Source organism: Ranitomeya imitator, chromosome 5 (genome assembly GCF_032444005.1).
Source record: "Ranitomeya imitator isolate aRanImi1 chromosome 5, aRanImi1.pri, whole genome shotgun sequence".
NCBI classification, from domain to species: domain Eukaryota; kingdom Metazoa; phylum Chordata; class Amphibia; order Anura; family Dendrobatidae; genus Ranitomeya; species Ranitomeya imitator.
In genome coordinates, this window is record NC_091286.1 from 495,458,906 (window position 1) to 495,479,992 (window position 21,087).

Here is a 21,087-nt window from a genome sequence, read left to right on the forward strand (position 1 = left end):
GTCACACACAGCGTAAAACAATACGGTCCGTATATTACGGCCGTAATACGCTGAAAAGTCCCGAAAAAAGTGGTCCGTAGCTCCTCCGTAGGCAGGGTGTGTCAGCGTTTTTTGCGCATGGCATCCTCCGTATGTAATCCGTATGGCATCCGTACTGCGTGGTTTTCTCGCAGGCTAGCAAAACCAACATACCGCTATAGAAGTGATCCATGTGTCCCAAAAAGAAAAGAAAATATATATATACTGTCTATATATATATATATATATATATATATATATGTCAGTAGACACATATATTAGAGAGAAAAGCCGGTAATTCAGTGCGGTGTACAGTAAAATCACACTGACAGCTTACAGTAGAATAGGTAGAATAAATGTGTACACATAGAATAGGTATATATATATATATGTCAGTGAGACACATATATGTATATATATTAATATTTATTCCAGCGCTATACAGCTTGAAAGCCGGTAATTCAATTACCGGCTTTTTCCTTCTCCTTCCTAAAACCCGACATGATTTGAGACATGGTTTACATACAGTAAACCATGTCTTCTCTCCATTTTTTTTGCAGATTCCACACTACTAATGTCAGTAGTGTGTATCTGCAAAATTTGGCCGTTCTAGCTATTAAAATAAAGGGTTAAATGGCGGAAAAAATTGGCGTGGGCTCCCGCGCAATTTTCTCCGCCAGAGTAGTAAAGCCAGTGACTGAGGGCAGATATTAATAGCCTGGAGAGGGTCCACGGTTATTGGCCCCCCCCTGGCTAAAAATATCTGCCCCCAGCCACCCCAGAAAAGGCACATCTGGAAGATGCGCCTATTCTGGCACTTGGCCACTCTCTTCCCATTCCCGTGTAGCGGTGGGATATGGGGTAATGAAGGGTTAATGCCACCTTGCTATTGTAAGGTGACATTAAGCCTAATTAATAATGGAGAGGCGTCAATTATGACACCTATCCATTATTAATCCAATACTAGTAAAGGGTTAAATAAAACACAAACACATTTTTTAAAATTATTTTAATGAAATAAAAACAATGGTTGTTGCAGTATTTTATTCAACGCCCAATCCAGTCACTGAAGACCCTCGTTCTGTGAGTAAAAAAACATAATAAACCAACAATATACTTACCCTCCGCAGATCTGTAACGTCCAACGATGTAAATCCTTCTGAAGGGGTTAAAACATTTTGCAGCAAGGAGCTGTGCTAATGCAGGCTGCTCCTCGCTGCAAAACCCCAGGGAATGAGGCTAAAAATAGATCAATGATCTATATTTAGCTTCATTTGCGGTGAGGCGCCCTCTGCTGGCTGTTCATAGATCGTGGGAAATTACCTAGAAAGCCAGGGAGCTACACGGGAATGGGAAGAGAGTGGCCAAGTGCCAGAATAGGCGCATCTTCCAGATGTGCCTTTTCTGGGGTGGCTGGGGGCAGATATTTTTAGCCAGGGGGGGGCCAATAACCGTGGACCCTCTCCAGGCTATTAATATCTGCCCTCAGTCACTGGCTTTACTACTCTGGCGGAGAAAATTGCGCGGGAGCCCACGCCAATTTTTTCCGCCATTTAACCCTTTATTTTAAGAGCTAGAACGGCCAAATTTTGCAGATACACACTACTGACATTAGTAGTGTGGAATCTGCAAAAAAAATGGAGAGAAGACATGGTTTACTGTATGTAAACCATGTCTCAAATCATGTCGGGTTTTAGGAAGGAGAAGGAAAAAGCCGGTAATTGAATTACCGGCTTTCAAGCTGTCTAGCGCTGGAATAAATATTAATATATATACATATATGTGTCTCACTGACATATATATATATATATACCTATTCTATGTGTACACATTTATTCTACCTATTCTACTGTAAGCTGTCAGTGTGATTTTACTGTACACCGCACTGAATTACCGGCTTTTCTCTCTAACAGCGCTGCGTATTTCTCGCAAGTCACACTGCTTGTCCGTGTGTAATCCGTATTTTTCACGCTTCCATAGACTTTCATTGGCGTATTTCTTGCGCAGTACGGTGACAAACGCAGCATGCTGCGATTTTGTACGGCCGTAGAAAGCCGTATAATACTGATCAGTAAAATACGGCAAATAGGAGCAGGGGCATAGAGAATAATTGTGCCGTATTTTTTGCGAGTTTTACGGACGTAGATTCTGCGCTCTTACGTCCGTAAAACTCGCATGTGTGACGGCGGCCTAATGCTGCCTATGCAGCATCAATAGTAAAAAGATCTAATGGGTAGCACAGTGGCTCAGTGGATAGCACAGCAGCCTTGCAGCGCTGGAGTCCTGGGTTCAAACCCCACCAAGGACAACATCTGCAAAGAGTTTGTATGTTCTCTCCGTGTTTGCGTGGGGTTCCTCCGGGTACTCCGGTTTCCTCCCACATTCCAAAGACATACTGATAGGGAATTTAGATTGTGAGCCCCAACGGGGACAGCGATGATAATGTGTGCAACCTGTAAAGCGCTGCGGAATATGTTAGCCCTATATAAAAATAAAAAGGTAATGTTAAAAAAAAAAATCATTATATACTCACCCTCCATTAGACCCCCGAATCCAGCCGAGGCCTGTGACCGGTCCATGCATTGCGGGACCGCTATGTCATCATCTTGCGAGACCACAATGCACTCTTGGGAGCGACGGGCACAGTCCGGCCGCGAAATGGCCGCTCTCTACTCCCCTCCAGTCAGCGCTTACACAGGGTTAATGGCAGCGTTAACGGAACGCATTATGTAACAGTGTAATGCTGCTATTAACCCTGTGTGACCAACCTTTTACTATTAATGCTGCCGATACAGCATCAATAGTAAAAAGATCTAATGTTAAAAATAAAAAAATCATTAGATACTCACAGCCCCCCGGATCTGATGAGGAGCAACACCTCTCACAAGGTGTCTAAAGCTTTAGTCACACTAAACGACTTACCAACGATCACGACCCGCGATACGACCTGGCCGTGATCGTTGGTAAGTCATTGGGTGATCGCTAGGGAGCTGTCACACAGACAGCTCTCTCCAGCGACCAACGATCAGGGGAACGACTTCGGCATCGATGAAACTGTCTTCAACGTTGCCGAAGTCCCCGGGTAACCAGGGTAAATATCGGGTTACTAAGTGCAGGGCCACGCTTAGTAACCCGATATTTACCCTGGTTACCATTGTAAAAGTAAAAAAAAACAAAACACAACATACTCACATTCTGATGTCTGTCACGTCCCCCGCCGGCGTCCACAGGGTTAAAACTGCTTTCGGCAAGAGCGCTGCTAATGCATGCGCTCCGGCCGAGAGCTTCCCTGCACTGACTGTCAGCAGCGGCAGTAACAGCGTGTGCTCTGCTTTACGGCCGGCGCTGACAGTCAGTGCAGGGAAGCTCTCGGCCGGAAGCAGTTTTAACCCTGTGGACGCCGGGGGACGTGACAGACATCAGAATGTGAATATGTACTGTTTTTTTTTTTAACTTTTACAATGGTAACCAGGGTAAATATCGGGTTACTAAGCGCGGCCCTGCGCTTAGTAACCCGATATTTACCCTGGTTACAAGTGAACACATCGCTGGATCGGCGTCACACACGCTGATCCAGCGATGACAGCGGGTGATCAGTGACCAAAAAATGGTCCTGATCATTCCCCAATGACCAACGATCTCCCAGCAGGGGCCTGATCGTTGGTCGCTGTCACACATAACGAGATCGTTAGCAGGATCGTTGCTACGTCACCAAAAGTGTGACGTTGCAACGATATCGTTAACAATATTGTTATGTGTGACTCCAGCTTAAGGCCGGCTTCACATTAGCGTTGCAGAGGGCTGCGGACTTCCTCCGTGAAGCCCCGCCCTCGGCTGCATCTCTGCCGCTAGCTCCGCCTACTTCTGCATGCGGCCGGCATGCGGCCAGCGTACCTATCTTTAACATTAGGTACGCAGGTCGTGCGGCTGTATGCGGATGCTTCCGCATGAGTCGTTTTGACCAGCGTAGAACGCAGCTTGTAGCAATTTTTTTTCTCCGCATCATCAAAACGACGCATGCGGAAGCATCCGCATACAGCGGCACGACCTGGGTGCCTAATGTTAAAGATAGGTACACAGGCCGCATGCCGGCCACATGCAGAAGTAGGCGGAGCTAGCGGCCGAGGGAGGGGCTTCACGGAGGAAGTCTGCTGCCCTTCGCAGCTCCTCAAAACGCTAGTGTGAAACTAGCCTAAGGCCACGATCACACATTCAGTATTTGGTCAGTATTTTACATTAGTATTTGTAATTAACGTTTAGTTGCTATTTATCTTACCAACCAAAGTATTTGATATCATATATTGAAGACATAAACAAACACAGCTGAAAGTTGTTATAACACTTCACAATAATTATTCTTTCTTACCTGCAATTTTCTGATGGATTCTGTGACCACATTTAGTAGGTTCTTGGAGATATTGTAGCACCTTACAAAGTCAATGGGTTGTCTGACTGGTTTACTCTCTACAACCAATGTCTGGCCAATCACCAAGAGCATCCAAATGACGATACAGCCTGCCAGGGTAAGGGAAAAGGTAATCAATGTCTATAGACTTGGATCTGCCTTTGATTGCATCTCGGTCATATTCACTTGCATGGGGATGAGCTGCAATATCAGAGAAAGCCCAATGTGAATCCTACCTGACAAGGAGAAACGGAATCTTTCTTCTCAACTCTTTCCGTTTTAGTGTTTCTGTATCATTGCATTTTAATTAATGTGCAGCATTCTTAAGCATTTTTCTCCATTGGCTTCTCTAAGGGTATGTTCCCATGGTCAGCAAACGCTGCAGGTTGGATGCTGCGGGCAGAAGTTACCGCATAGTGGAGCTTCCCTGCGGAGACGGACATGCGGCGCTTCTTTCTAGACCGCAGCATATCTACTTATCTTGTGGAGATGCTGAGTCTCCACAAGATGAATATCACCGTCCAATGAACACATGCGGAATCATCTGAGTTCAAAAGCCGGCAGCGCTTTGGAAGGAGCAGACATGTGCTGCATCCAAAGCGTTGCCGGTTACTGACCGTGGGGACGTAGCCTATAGCATTTTCAATATGCAAGATAAAATTATTGTACAAAATATTTTAAAATAAAAAAAAGCAACTTAAAAGCTTCAGGGAAAAAATTTTAAAAACTCTTGAAATGTTTGTTTCTTTTTTATATAATTTAAAATGCAGAAAAAAAGTATATATAAAGGCTCTTTCACACGTCCTGATATTTTCAGTGCTGAAAAAACAGTACTGGGGAGATATCAGTGTCCGTGTGTATAATACTTGATGCATACGTGTGCAGCACCAGTACCACACGTACCAGCACCTGGGAAGCATTGGTACTGTCTGCGTTGTTCCCTGACGCCAGGTGCTGAAGACAGCACTCATCATTCTCCGCTCCTCGTGCTGCAGTCAGTGCTAGCAGGGCAGAATGTTGAGGGCTGTATTCAACTGATAACAGCGCGAGTTGGCAGTGGCTGATGGGACTGCTACTCCCAGCAGCCTACAGGTGCTGCTGCTAATAACATCAATGATGTCAACGCTAGTCACTGACGCTGTGCTCACAGCAGCTCATTCATCAGTGGTCCTTAGCCTGGGCGGTCACATCTTGGCACTGTCCAGGTTGAAAACTGTCTATCCAGACATGGATTACAGCATGGGACAGAACAACGGACACGTGAGGGATACTGCTTTTTTTTTTTTTTTTTTTATTACAGGATACGCTGGCTTCAATGGAATGGCCGTTAGGGCCCCGTCACACATAGCGACGCTGCAGCGATACCGACAACGATCCGGATCGCTGCAGCGTCGCTGTTTGGTCGCTGGAGAGCTGTCACACAGACAGCTCTCCAGCGACCAACGATCCCGAGGTCCCCGGTAACCAGGGTAAACATCGGGTAACTAAGCGCAGGGCCGCGCTTAGTAACCCGATGTTTACCCTGGTTACCATAGTTAAAGTAAAAAAAAAACAAACGCTACATACTTACCTATCGCTCTGTCCTCGGTGCTCTGCTTCTCTGGTCTGGCTGTGAGCGGCAGGCAGCCGGAAAGCAGAGAGGTGACGTCACCGCTCTGCTTTCCGGCTGACCGGCGCTCACAGCCAGACCAGAGAAGCAGAGCGCCGAGGACAGACAGCGATAGGTAAGTATGTAGCGTTTGTTTTTTTACTTTTAGGATGGTAACCAGGGTAAACATCGGGTTACTAAGCGCGGCCCTGCGCTTAGTTACCCGATGTTTACCCTGGTTACCAGCGAAGACATCGCTGAATCGGCGTCACACACGCCGATTCAGCGATGTCAGCGGGACCTCAACGATCAAAAAATGGCCCAGGCCATTCCGACACGACCAGCGATCTCACAGCAGGGGCCTGATCGCTGGTACGTGTCACACATAGCGAGATCGCTACTGAGATCGCTGTTGCGTCACAAAACTTGTGACTCAGCAGCGATCTCGCTAGCGATCTCGCTATGTGTGACGGGGCCTTTAGGTGAGTATAACTGTGTTTATTATTTTTAAATAACAATGGAAAAGTAAGTGTGTTGTTTTATTTGTAATAAAAGATTTTATTCTGGCCGTGCCTTTATTTACCATATAACTATGGGATTAGTAATGAATAGGTGTCTTATAGACATCTCTCCATTACTACTCGGTGGGTTGCAACCCGTACAGCTGTCAGTTTTGCCTGGCTGGTTATCAAATACAGGGGAACCCACGTCGTTTTTTACTTTATTTATAGCGCAGGCATCTGCTGATGAATATTACCATCATCTGCCCCCTGCTGTCGCTGTTGTCAGTTGAATTCAACTCTCAACATTCTCCCCTGCTAGTGTTGATCTCAGGCAGAGCAGGGGGAATGATGAGAGCGTTTTTCAGCACCCGATGCCAGGGAACAGCGCAAACAGTAACGCTGATTCCCAGGCACCAGTATGTGCAGCACTGATGACATACTGATGTAATCTGTGTGTTATCAGTGTGTATGTGTGCGGGACATTTTGCGGCCCGTGCTGCAGCTGAAAAACAGACATGCCAGCGTGTTTTGACCACAGACACACGGTCTGTGGAAGCACACTGACATGTGCCCCATTCGCTTGAATTGATCTACATGTATAAGTATCTCCGGTACGTGTGAAAACTGTCACCACACATACTGGACACACTGACATCTGAAAGAGCCCTAAGACAGTCCCTAAGTGTAAAGCCTATTCACAATATACACAGCGTATTTTCCGTCTGAATTTTCGGGGCAGAAATCCTGCTGAGTAATACAATTACAGTTTTGCATGTGCTGGCGATGTGACCAGCTCGTGCAAATTAAGTTATCATGCCCACAGGGGCATGATAACATGTAAAGAGGGCTGACTAGTCTAGGGAACTAACGTCCCATTGGCAAGTCAAAGCCCTCATTAGCATAGGACAAGCAGAGGTTATAAATGCTTTTTTAAAGAATTTATTTAACTGAATTATGTTATACAGGTCTGGTTGGGGAGGGAGGTTACTCACTCATAGCTGAAAGCAGCATGGGGGACCAGACAGGTTCCCTTTATGTTAGAACAGTTGTAGCTGGCCATTACTACTGAGCATTGGTAAACCATCATGTATTAGTAATTTGTATGTGCATGAACTTGATTTAGGGCATTGTGCAATATATGTGATTTATCTAATATGAAGTGAGTGTATTATATTTATATATACCGGTATATGTAGCAGAATTGATCACTATGAGCAAAATAGTTATGTTTTGTAGAAGACATTTTTAGCACTATGCTTTTTATAAGTTTTCACAGGAGTATTGATCTAGATTTCTCTAGCTATATACAACTAGGTGGACCACTTCTTGGATATGAATGCAACGGATCTAACTTAAGCTCTGTGCAATTTATTTTTAAATGATCAAGTTTGATTAAAAAATCCAAGAATCATGTCATATTATCTGTGAAATTATATCTACATCTTATATTGAGCTGCTATTCCATGCTTGTACATTTTTTCAATACTTATGTAATGTGAAATTTCATTATGATAATGTATAATTGTGAGTTGAGCCTGTTGAAGCGCAGCTGCGGGAAATGGCCGTCGTTCTCTGTTCCTCCCCTGCTCCCTCCCTGCTCTCCGCACTGCTAGTCTAAGAAACAAGGGGCTCTTTGAATCGCATACCTGGTGAGTGCCGCTTTTCATGTTTCTTGGATGCACGCATTATAATAATGTCTTTACCTTTATGCTCTATTACATTTTGTCTATGGACATACTGCACAAAGTGTTTCTGAATTGCACCACTCTATAGCCTTAATTTTAGCGTGTAATATTGTTTTCCTTAAAAATAAAGTTTTGACAGTTTTTTTTAAAAATAGAGTCTCCTGTTCTCTGGTAGCATTACATGAGCAATTCAATTGTAACATTGAGGATGAAGAATTTACGACATCTCATCAATGTGCTGCACGGAAATCTGCAGCAAATATTGGTCAGAGCTGGGATTTTGACATTTTCAGCATGCCACTTTATACTGAGGATTCCATCATTTTAAGGACATGGGAGAGAAACCTGCAAAGTTTGCACAACAAAATCCAGACGTTGCTCCAGCAGTCCAAAAAAGATCCAGTGAAAAAAAAAAATTATATATATACTAGATGGTGGCCCAATTCTAACGCATCGGGTATTCTAGTATATGTATGTATGTATATAGCAGCCACATAGTGTATAGCACAGGCCACATAGTATATAGGAGTACAATGTGGCCTGTGGTATATACCATGCTGCTATATACATACATACATATTGTAGAATACCCGATGCGTTAATATAGGCCACGCAGTAAATAACACAGCCCACGTAATATATAACACAGCCCACACAGTATATAGCAGCCACGCAGTATATAGCAGCCACGCATTATATAACACAGCCCACATAGTATGTAACACTGGCCACGTAATATATAGCACAGCCCACATAGTATCTAACAGTGGCCATGTAGTATATAGCACGCAGTATAGAGCACAGCCATGTAATATATAACACTGCCCATGTAGTATGTAGCAGCCATGTAGTATATAACACAGCCCGCACAGTATATAACACTGGCCACGTAATATATAACACAGCCCACGTAATATATAGCACAGCCCACGCAGTATAGAACATAGTATCTAACAGTGGCCATGTAGTATATAACACGCAGTATAGAACACAGCCACACAGTATATAACACTGGCCACGTAATATATAGCACAGCCCACGCAGTATAGAACACAGCCCACATAGTATCTAACACTGGCCACGTAGTATATAGCAGCCACGCGGTATCTAACACAGCCCACGTAGTATTTAGCAATGTGGGCACCATAGCCCTGTTAAAAAAATAATTAAAATAAAAAATAGTTATATACTCACCTAGCGGGATCCAGCGTAGATAGAGCGAACCTGTGGCGATGCGCGCGGTTGCTGCCATCTTGCGTTCCCAGGATGCATTTAGAAATTACCCAGATCATTTAGCAGTCTCGCGAGACCGCTAAATCTTCTGGGTAATTTCGCAATGCATCTCTGGGACCGGAAGCTGGCGGGAGCGCATCGTCTGACTACGGAAGGTGAGAATAGCAGGTTTTTTGTCTTTTTTATTATTTTTAACATTAGATCTTTTTACTATTGATGCTGCATAGGCAGCATCAATAGTAAAAACTTGGTCACTCAGGGTTAATAGCGGCGGTAACGGAGTGAGTTACCCGCGGCATAACGCGGTCCGTTACCGCTGGCATTAACCCTGTGTGAGCGGTGACTGGAGGGGAGTATGGAGCCGGCGCTGACTGCAGGGAGTATGGAGCGGGCACTGACTGCGGGGAGTATGGAGCGGGCGCCGGGCACTGACTGCAGGGGAATAGGGAGGGACTAATCGGACTGTGACCGTCGCTGATTGGTCGCGGCAGCCATGACAGGCAGCTGGCGAGACCAATCAGCGACTTGGATTCCATGACAGGCAGAGGCCGCGACCAATGAATATCCGTGACAGAAGGACAGACAGACAGAAAGACGGAAGTGACCCTTAGACAATTATATAGTAGACAGCATACTCTATGTTTATGTTTAGTTAAAAATTTCAGCTTTATGTAGGGGCCCTTTAAAGCCTGAAAAAGACCATTATATAGGGCAGAATCATTGTGCTTGACATGAGTAAATAAAGTGTGCAGTCTAAGGCCAAGTTCACTCTTATACAGGGCTCTACACTTCCATCGAAATCCCCTCCAAAAATGCATTTCCATACAATTTCCAGGACAGGACCACCCATTATCTACCAATGTCCTTTTTTTGGGACGCGTAAACTTTAGCTTCTAGCAACTAAGATTTTATAATTTTTATAATTAGGTCCAATTTCTTGTGTTGTGTTTGTAAAATGAATGTTTTCAAAATAGGAAATCATGTCATTGTCATTTTTAATTGAATATTGGAACGCCCTTTTCTCAAAAATCTGTACTTGTAAAAATTTAGCAAATTATGTTTCTGATTCATTAGGACCCAAATCATTAAAAATCTGTCATTAGCCCCTTTCTGACATCGGACGTACTATCCCGTCGAGGTGGGGTGGGCCCCTATGACCACGGACGGGATAGTACGTTCAGAGCGATCGGCCGCGCTCACGGGGGGAGCGCGGCCGATCGCGGCCGGGTGTCAGCTGCCTATCGCAGCTGACATCCGGCACTATGTGCCAGGAGCGGTCACGGACCGCCCCCGGCACATTAACCCCTGGCACACCCCGATCAAAGATGATCGCGATGTGCCGGCGGTGCACGGAAGCATCGCGCAGGGAGGGGGCTCCCTGCGGGCTTCCCTGAGCCCCCCGCAGCAACGCGATGCCTGCTCCAGACCCGGATCCAAGATGGCCACGGATCCGGGTCCTGCAGGGAGGGAGGTGGCTTCACAGAGCCTGCTCAGAGCAGGCACTGTGAAGCAGCCTGCACTGCTATCAGATCGGTGATCTGACAGAGTGCTGTGCAAACTGTCAGATCATCGATCTGTGATGTCCCCCCCTGGGACAAAGTAAAAAAGTAAAAAAATGTTTTTCCAAATGTGTAAAAAAAAAATTAAACAAAATATTCCTAAATAATGGAAAAAAATATATATTATTCCCATAAATACATTTCTTTATCTAAATAAATTAAAAAAAAATAAAAGTACATATATTTAGTATCGCCGCGTCCGTAACGGCCCGACCTATAAAACTGGCCCACTAGTTAACCCCTTCAGTAAACACCGTAAGAAAAAAAAAAAAAAAAGAGGCAAAAAAACAACGCTTTATTATCATACCGCCGAACTAAAAGTGGAATAACACGCGATCAAAAGGACAGATATAAATAAACATGGTACCGCTGAAAGCAACATCTTGTCCCGCAAAAAACGAGCCGCCATACAGCATCATCAGCAAAAAAATAAAAAAGTTATAGTCCTGAGAATAAAGCGATGCAAAAATAATTATTTTTTTCTATAAAATAGTTTTTATCGTATAAAAGCGCCAAAACATAAAAAAATGATATAAATGAGGTGTCACTGTAATCGTACTGACCCGAAGAATAAAACTGCTTTATCAATTTTACCAAACGCGGAACGGTATAAACGCCTCCCCCAAAAGAAATTCATGAATAGCTGGTTTTTGGTCATTCTGCCTCACAAAAATTGGAATGAAAAGCGATCAAAAAATGTCATGTGCCCGAAAATGTTACCAATAAAAACGTCAACTCGTCCCGCAAAAAACAAGACCTCACATGACTCTGTGGACCAAAATATGGAAAAATTATAGCTCTCAAAATGTGGTAACACAAAAAATATTTTTTGCAATAAAAAGCGTCTTTCAGTGTGTGACGGCTGCCAATCATAAAAATCCACTAAAAAACCCACTATAAAAGTAAATCAAACCCCCCTTCATCACCCCCTTAGTTAGGGAAAAATTAAAAAAATGTATTTATTTCCATTTTCCCATTAGGGCTAGGGCTAGGGTTAGGGTTAGGGCTAGGGTTAGGGCTAGGGTTAGGGTTAGGGCTAGGGTTATGGCTAGGGTTAGGGCTAGGGTTAGGGTTAGGGCTAGGGTTAGGGTTAGGGCTAGGGTTAGGGCTAGGGTTAGGGCTAGGATTAGGGTTAGGGCTAGGGTTAGGGCTAGGGTTAGGGCTAGAGTTAGGGTTAGGGCTAGGGCTACAGTTTGGGTTGGGGCTAAAGTTACAGTTAGGGTTTAGATTACATTTACAGTTGGGAATAGGGTTGGGATTAGGGTTAGGGGTGTGTCAGGGTTAGGGGTGTGGTTAGGGTTACCGTTGGAATTAGGGCTAGGGGAGTGTTTGGATTAGGGTTTCAGTTATAATTGGGGGGTTTCCACTGTTTAGGCACATCAGAGGCTCTCCAAACGCGACATGGCATCCGATCTCAATTCCAGCCAATTCTGCGTTGAAAAAGTAAAACAGTGCTCCTTCCCTTCCGAGCTCTCCCATCCGCCCAAACAGTGGTTTACCCCCACATATGGGGTATCAGCGTACTCAGGACAAATTGTACAACTTTTGGGGTCCAATTTCTTCTCTTACCCTTGGAAAAATAAAAAATTGGGGGCGAAAAGATAATTTTTGTGAAAGAATATGATTTTTTATTTTTACGGTTCTACATTATAAACTTCTGTGAAGCACTTGGTGGGTCAAAGTGCTCACCACACCTCTAGATAAGTTCCTTAGGGGGTCTACTTTCCAAAATGGTGTCACTTGTGGGGGGTTTCAATGTTTAGGCACATCAGGGGCTCTCCAAACGAAACATGGCGTCCCATCTCAATTTCAGTCAATTTTGCATTGAAAAGTCAAATGGCGCTCCTTCGCTTCCGAGCTGTGCCATGCGCCCAAACAGTGGTTTACCCCCACATGTGGGGTATTGGCGTACTCAGGACAAATTTTACAACAATGTTTGGGGTCCATTTTCTCCTGTTACCCTTGGTAAAATAAAACAAATTGGAGCTGAATTAAATTTTTTGTGAAAAAAAGTTAAATGTTCATTTTTATTTAAACATTCAAAAAATTCCTGTGAAGCACCAGAAGGGTTAATAAACTTCTTGAATGTGGTTTTGAGCACCTTGAGGGGTGCAGTTTTTAGAATGGTGTCACACTTGGGTATTTTCTATCATATAGACCCCTCAAAATGACTTCAAATGAGATGTGGTCCCTAAAAAAAAATGGTGTTGTAGAAATGAGAAATTGCTGGTCAAATTTTAACCCTTATAACTACCTAACAAAAAAAAATTTTGGTTCCAAAATTGTGCTGATGTAAAGTAGACACGTGGGAAATGTTACTTATTAAGTATTTTGTGTGACATATCTCTGTGATTTAATTGCATAAAAATTCAAAGTTGGAAAATTGCAAAATTTTCATAATTTTCGCCAAATTTCCATTTTTTTCTCAAATAAACTCAAGTTATATCGAATAAATTTTACCACTAACATGAAGTACAATACGTCACGAGAAAACTATGTCAGAATCGCCAAGATCCGTTGAAGCGTTCCAGAGTTATAACCTCATAAAATCAGAATTGTAAAAATTGGCCCGGTCATTAACGTGCAAACCACCCTTGGGGGTAAAGGGGTTAAAAAAAAAAAAAAAAATGATAATTGCTAATTTGGCAAGTAATGGGTTAAATACATGTTTTGTTATACCATAGAACTGTATCACATGATACTGTATATGCATATGGCATCTTTTTCAGGTGTTTCGTGCTTGAAAAAGTGCTTTACAAGGCAAAAAAAACACTTGCTGTGTACATGTTCCCTCTAACCTCATCAACCACTTCAGTTCTTCAAAGGCATGAAGTGGTTAAAAGAAGTCACCAGTACATTCTTGAGGTGTCTTCTCCTTGGAAGATCATCGCAATTGATACACGAAATATGAAAAAAAGCAGTGTCAAAGACCCTGCAAAAAGCGTCCTATAAAAAATGTCTAAAAAGACTCTTCAGGAAAAAACATGAGCATATACCCTTAGTAAGAAAGAATTTTTCTCTTGGTATTAGTTGTGCATCAATTCACATTTATTTCCAGATTTTTATTTATGGCACTGCACAATGCATACAAAGCATTCAATTATTGCTCTTGTTTTGTTGCATTACAATCTGGAATTAAGAAAACAAGGATTTTTTAATTTGACCTTACGTAATGGAGGTGTCAGAATTATCCAATGTGTTACAATGGAATTAAATGAAATGCCTTATTAAAAAAAAAAAACATAAAATACCGTAACTAAAACTGGAACATTTTGGTGGTCCGTATATATTTAGCGCCTTTGCTATAAAACTCCTACAGTCTTGGCATACCAGTTCATTTTAAAATTCACGTAACTGGTTGAATAAGAACCCTGGTTATGTCTGTAGAAATATAGCTGCTCTATAGGGATCCCTAGTCTAAAACTGTAGTAAGGATGAAGCATAAAACCCAAGAGCTCTCCAAACACATCGCAGACAAAATTGTGGAGAAGTATAGCGCACAGAACTGCAAAAGCTACACAGCAGAGATTAAAGAGCACCTGGCACTTGCCATAATGTCATTTTACGTGGTCTAAATGCCAATGTTCTCCTGTACTTACCTTTTGTTTGTTCCTTCACCTATCTGTTCCTAAGGTATGGCCCATTTTCCATTTCAGCACCCTGTGTATAAATCTAGTCTTGTTAGCAAAAGAGGCATGATCTTTCAGGGGGTCTTCCCGCAAAGTACATTTTAATCAATAGATGTTTAAATAATAATAAATTCCACAATTGGATGTGTTAAAAAAATGTTCCTGTGCTAAGATAATCTTTTAAATGTGCCTCTGCTGTGTACTGTGTAATGTCTGTGTCGTACCATACAGGAATATGGTCTGATCATACCACAGCTCCTGGGCATAGAAGGATGCAAAAGAGTATACAGATATTAAGCAGGTGATCACAGATGCTGCTTTCTGTAAGGATAAACATTTCCCTGCTTGTTTTTAAATAGTGAGGGAAATGTTTTATCACAAAGAAAAAATTATCTGTGGTCCCATGGTGTCCAGCCTACATATTTTTTTGCTTCCTCCCCTGGCCAGGAGTTGTGGTATGTGCCAACCATGAACTGGAGCAGCTAGGCATGGTCATACACAGCCATTACACAGCACATAGATTGTGCACATTTATAAGATTATCTCAGCACAGGAACATTTTTTAACACATTCAATTGTGGAACATATTATTATTCCAAGATATATTAATTGGATGTACTTTGCGCGACAATCCCATTGAAGACGAGGAGCAGAGTAAAGTGATGAGACTCATGTCTCCTTGGCTTTATCAGACTAGATTTACATACAAGGCACATGAGTGAAGAGGGGGCCAAATAGCAGGATCATAGAACTGAAGGAACAAAAAGAAACAATTTCAGATTTACAGTAGGTAAACATGACAAGTGAGAGGTCTCTTCTTTAATGGGAATCTGTGGCATGACTTGAAGACTGCTGTACAGTAATGTATCCAAGTCACTGTATAGATAGTAATATATATAATTATGAATAAGTACAGTTATATCAGTACTAGATGGTGGCCCGATTCTAACGCCTCGGGTATTCTAGAATATGTATGTATGTATGTGTATATAGCAGCCACATAGTATATAGGACAGGCCATGTAGTATATAGGAGCCATGTAGTATATAGCAGACAAATACTACGTGGCCTGTGCTATATACTATGTGGCTGCTATATACAAACATACATACTGTACATATTGTAGAATACCCGATGCGTTAATACAGGCCACGCAATATATAACAGTGGCCACGCAGTATATAACACAGCCCAAACAGTATATAACACAGCCCACGTACTATATAACACAGGCCACGCAGTATATAGCAGCCACGCAGTATATAACACAGGCCACGCAGTATATAACATAGGCCACGCAGTATATAACACAGGCCACGTAATATATAACACAGCCCACGCAGTATATAACACTGCCCACGTAATATATAGCACAGGCCATGCAGTATATAACACCGGCCAGGTTGTATATAGCAGCCACGCGGTATATTACACAGCCCACGCAGTATATGACACTGGCCACGTAATATATAACACAGCCCACGCAGTATATAACACTGCCCACGTAATATATAGCACAGCCCACGCAGTATATAACACTGGCCAGGTTGTATATAGCAGCCACGCAGTATATGACACTGGCCATGTAATATATAACACAGCCCACGCAGTATATAACACAGCCCACATAGCATCTAACACTGGCCAGGTAGTATATAGCAGCCACGTGGTATATTACACAGCCCACGTAGTATATAGCAGTGTGGGCACCATATCCCTGTTAAAAAAAAATTAAAATAAAAAATAGTTGTATACTCACCCGCCGGGATCCAATCCAGCGAAGTGCTGGCGATGCGCCATCTTCCGTTCCCAGGATGCATTACGAAATTACCCAGATGACTTAGCAGTCTCGCGAGACTGCTAAGTCTTCTGGGTAATTTCACAATGCATCGCCGGGAACGGAAGATGGTGGCAGGCGTGAGCGGCTCGGCGGACTACGTAGGGTGAGTATAGCAGGTTTTTTTTTATTATTATTTTTAACATTACATGTGATGCTGCATAGGCAGCAGCAATAGTAAAAAGTTGGGGACACACAGGGTTAATAGCAGCGTTAGCGGAGTGCGTTACCCGCGGCATAACGCGGTCCATCACCGCTGGCATTAACCCTGTGTGAGCGGTGACCGGAGGGGAGTATGCGGCCATGACAGGCAGCTGGCGAGACCAATCAGCGATGCGGAATTTCCGTTACGGAAGTTGCAGACAGACAGACAGACGGAAGTACCCCTTAGACAATTATATATATAGATATCAAATATTATTGCTATTTCATGTAAATTAGATATGAATTGCAGCTAAATATCCAATCAGACATCAGACGTCCATCTACCGCAGGACAGGAGGGCACAGACAAAAGTGACTTACTCCATAGTGTAGGCTGGCTGCTGAGTACTGGGGTTCTCATCATGATCCTCCTTGGTGATTGGGTGGGTGAATGTGGAGCTGCTGCAGCTACGATTCAGACTAGATAGCTGTGTAATGCTGTCCTGGCTTTATATAGTGAAGTGATAATCCTAGGACTTCCCCAACCTTTTCCTAGCAGATACTAACATCTGTGTCAATGTGAAACAGGGCTAAGATGACTACTTATCATCAGGCAAGCACCCTGCAAGGGTTTACTCTGAGTGGACTTTACCTTGTCTCTGGTTAAGCAAGTTATACAATATGTCCAAATTTAGGAGAGAGAAAAATAAAATGTATGGAGACAATTTTACAAAAAAGTGTAATTTGCCAAAATAATTAAAGAAACAATCCCAGCAACAATTGTATTTGCTAATTCTTTCTAAACACAGATGCTTCTCACAAAATTAGAATATCATCAAAAAGTTAATTTATTTAAGTTTTTAATACAAAAAGTGAAACTCATATATTATATAGAGTCATTGCAAACAGATTGGTCTATTTCAAGTGTTTATTTCTGTTAATATTGATGATTATGGCTTACAACCAATGAAGACCCAATTTCGTGAGAAGCACCTATATGTATGTGATGTAGTGTATGTTGAATTAAAATATCATCATTTTCCCTGGTTTTCCCTGGTTTTCAGCAATGCTCCTCTTCTGGATCATGTACAGTAATTTCAAATCAGACTCACACAGGGGTTTTCGTGTGGAGCGGATGTGGCTTTCACAATTTAAGTCTACTGTGTTTCTTTCTAACCCTCCATAGGCTTACAGTTATACACAGTGGCTTGCTTGTGAAAGCATTCACCCCTTGGCTTTTTACCTATTTCGTTACATTACAACCTGTGTTTAAATATTTCTTTAATCCCACTTATGTGTGATGCAGTTAGAACACCTCATGAATAAACACATCACAGTAATAGTAGCATAGAATTTAAATATTAAAGTAACTGTGATATCTTCTGGACATAACGAGGAATGTCGCAAGGTTAAATAGAACACAAAAGAAAAGAGCGCACGACAAAAACTTCCAAGAGTAAGATGTATAAACAAAATACTAGTTTTATTAATAAAACCCAATACAGGTAACACACGGAGGAGGGGAACAGAACACCCGCTCGCACGTGTCCAGAACAAGACGCCCACATTAACGCAATAGTAAATAAATAGACATTGCCACAAATAGCGGCATCACCCTATTGCACACTACCCCAATAGGTCCATTGCATAATAATCCCCAAACAAGGTATAATAACCACATGAATTGGAGCAGCCACAATAGCTGTACATATTAACTATGCAGTTGGGAAGCACTGCGGGCGTCCTCCCCAATGCGCGTTTCGGCGATTGTAGCCTTTCTCAAGGGGTGATGCATCAGCACTAAATAGTCCAAGGCTAAGTTCACATTTGCGTATATGTGCTCAGCCTATCATCTGCATGCACAAACGCGTGCCAAAACGCATACAAACTCATGTTTACACAGCGTTTGTTATCGGCATCAGCTTACATATGACGGCAAAAAAATGCTGTGGGTGCATGCATTTGAATATATTTTTACATGCCTTTGCGTTGTTTATGCGCATACATTCAATATTTCCAGGAGGGTGTGTCTCAATGGTCGTGCCTCAAAACAGTTCCTGGACATAGTAACATAGTAACATAGTAACATAGTTAGTAAGGCCGAAAAAAGACATTTGTCCATCCAGTTCAGCCTATATTCCATCATAATAAATCCCCAGATCTACGTCCTTCTACAGAACCTTATAATTGTATGATACAATATTGTTCTGCTCCAGGAAGACATCCAGGCCTCTCTTGAACCCCTCGACTGAGTTCGCCATCACCACCTCCTCAGGCAAGCAATTCCAGATTCTCACTGCCCTAACAGTAAAGAATCCTCTTCTATGTTGGTGGAAAAACCTTCTCTCCTCCAGACGCAAAGAATGCCCCCTTGTGCCCGTCACCTTCCTTGGTATAAACAGATCCTCAGCGAGATATTTGTATTGTCCCCTTATATACTTACACATGGTTATTAGATCGCCCCTCAGTCGTCTTTTTTCTAGACTAAATAATCCTAATTTCGCTAATCTATCTGGGTATTGTAGTTCTCCCATCCCCTTTATTAATTTTGTTGCCCTCCTTTGTACTCTCTCTAGTTCCATTATATCCTTCATGAGCACCGGTGCCCAAAACTGGACACATGCGCAGTCCAAAGTACGCAAGTGCATCGAACGCATATGTACGCATGTTCTTCCGTACGCATGCGTTCCCATAGACAGTAATGCGTTTTTAAATGCACTCTTCCACATGCGCATGTCTGCGCATACTTGACGGATTTTTGACACCTCCAAAAATGCAACATGTTGCGTTCGCTGCGCCCATCCGCACACCACGAAACGATGCATGCGTACGCAAAAGCATGCAAATGCGTACACCATGTGAAATATATGTATGCATGACACATGCGGATCTATGTGGATCAAACGCTGCGCACAACGGCGCAAATGTGAAACCAGCCTAAGTTGTTGAAGTGAGAAAAATATATGCATAAATTACCGTATATACTCGAGTATAAGCCGACCCGAGTATAAGCCGACCCCCCTAATTTTGCCACAAAAAACTGGGAAGACTTATTGACTCGAGTATAAGCCTAGGGTGGAAAATGCAGCAGCTACTGGTAAATTTCAAAAATAAAAATAGATGCTCCATACCGTTCATTATTGCCCCATAGATGCTCCATATACAACTGTGCTATATAGAGTTTATTGTTATAGCGCCATTTATTCCATGGCGCTTTACATGTGAGGAGGGGTATACATAAAAACAAGTACAATAATCTTAAACAATACAAGTCATAACTGGTACAGGAGGAATGAGGACCCTGCCCGCGAAGGCTCACAATCTACAAGGGATGGGTGAGAATACAGTAGGTGAGGGTAGAGATGGTCATGCAGCGGTTTGGTCGATCGGTGGTTACTGCAGGTTGTAGGCTTGTCGGAAGAGGTGGGTCTTCAGGTTCTTTTTGAAGGTTTCGATGGTAGGCGAGAGTCTGATGTGCTGTGGTAGAGGGTTCCAGAGTAGGGGTGATACGCGAGAGAAATCTTGTATACGATTGTGGGAAGAGGAGATAAGAGGGGAGTAGAGTAGGAGATCTTGTGAGGATCGGAGGTTGCGGGTAGGTAAGTACCGGGAGACGAGGTCACAGATGTATGGAGGAGACAGGTTGTGGATGGCTTTGTACGTCATGGTTAGGGTTTTGTAGTGGAGTCTCTGGGCAATGGGGAGCCAGTGAAGGGATTGACAGAGGGGAGAGGCCGGGGAATAGCGGGGGGACAGGTGGATTAGTCGGGTAGCAGAGTTTAGAATAGATTGGAGGGGTGCAAGAGTGTTAGAGGGGAGGCCACAGAGCAGGAGGTTGCAGTAGTCAAGGCGAGAGATGATGAGGGCATGGACTAGGGTTTTTGCAGATTCATGGTTGAGGAATGAACGGATTCGTGAAATATTTTTGAGTTGAAGTCTGCAGGAAGTGGAAAGGGCTTGGATATGTGGTTTGAAGGAGAGATCAGAGTCAAGGATTACCCCGAGGCAGCGAGCTTGTGGGACTGGGGAGAGTGGGCAGCCATTTACTGTAATGGATAGGTTCGTTGGGGGGGTCGCGTGAGATGGGGGAAAGATGATGAATTCTGTTTTGTCCATGTTAAGTTTCAGAAATCTAGCGGAGAAGAAGGATGAAATAGTGGACAGACATTGAGGGATTCTGGTTAGAAGGGAGGTGATATCTGGTCCAGAGATGTAGATCTGTGTGTCGTCAGCATAGAGGTGATACTGAAAGCCATGAGATTCTATGAGCTGCCCCAGGCCAAAGGTGTAAATGGAGAAGAGCAAGGGCCCAAGGACTGAACCTTGCGGGACTCCGACAGATAGAGGGCGAGGTGAGGAGGTGGTGTGTGAGTGGGAGACGCTGAGTGTCCGGTCTGTTAGGTATGATGAGATCCAGGATAGGGCCAAGTCTGCAATGCCAAGGGATGAGAGGGTTTGTAATAATAGGGAATGGTCCACTGTGTCAA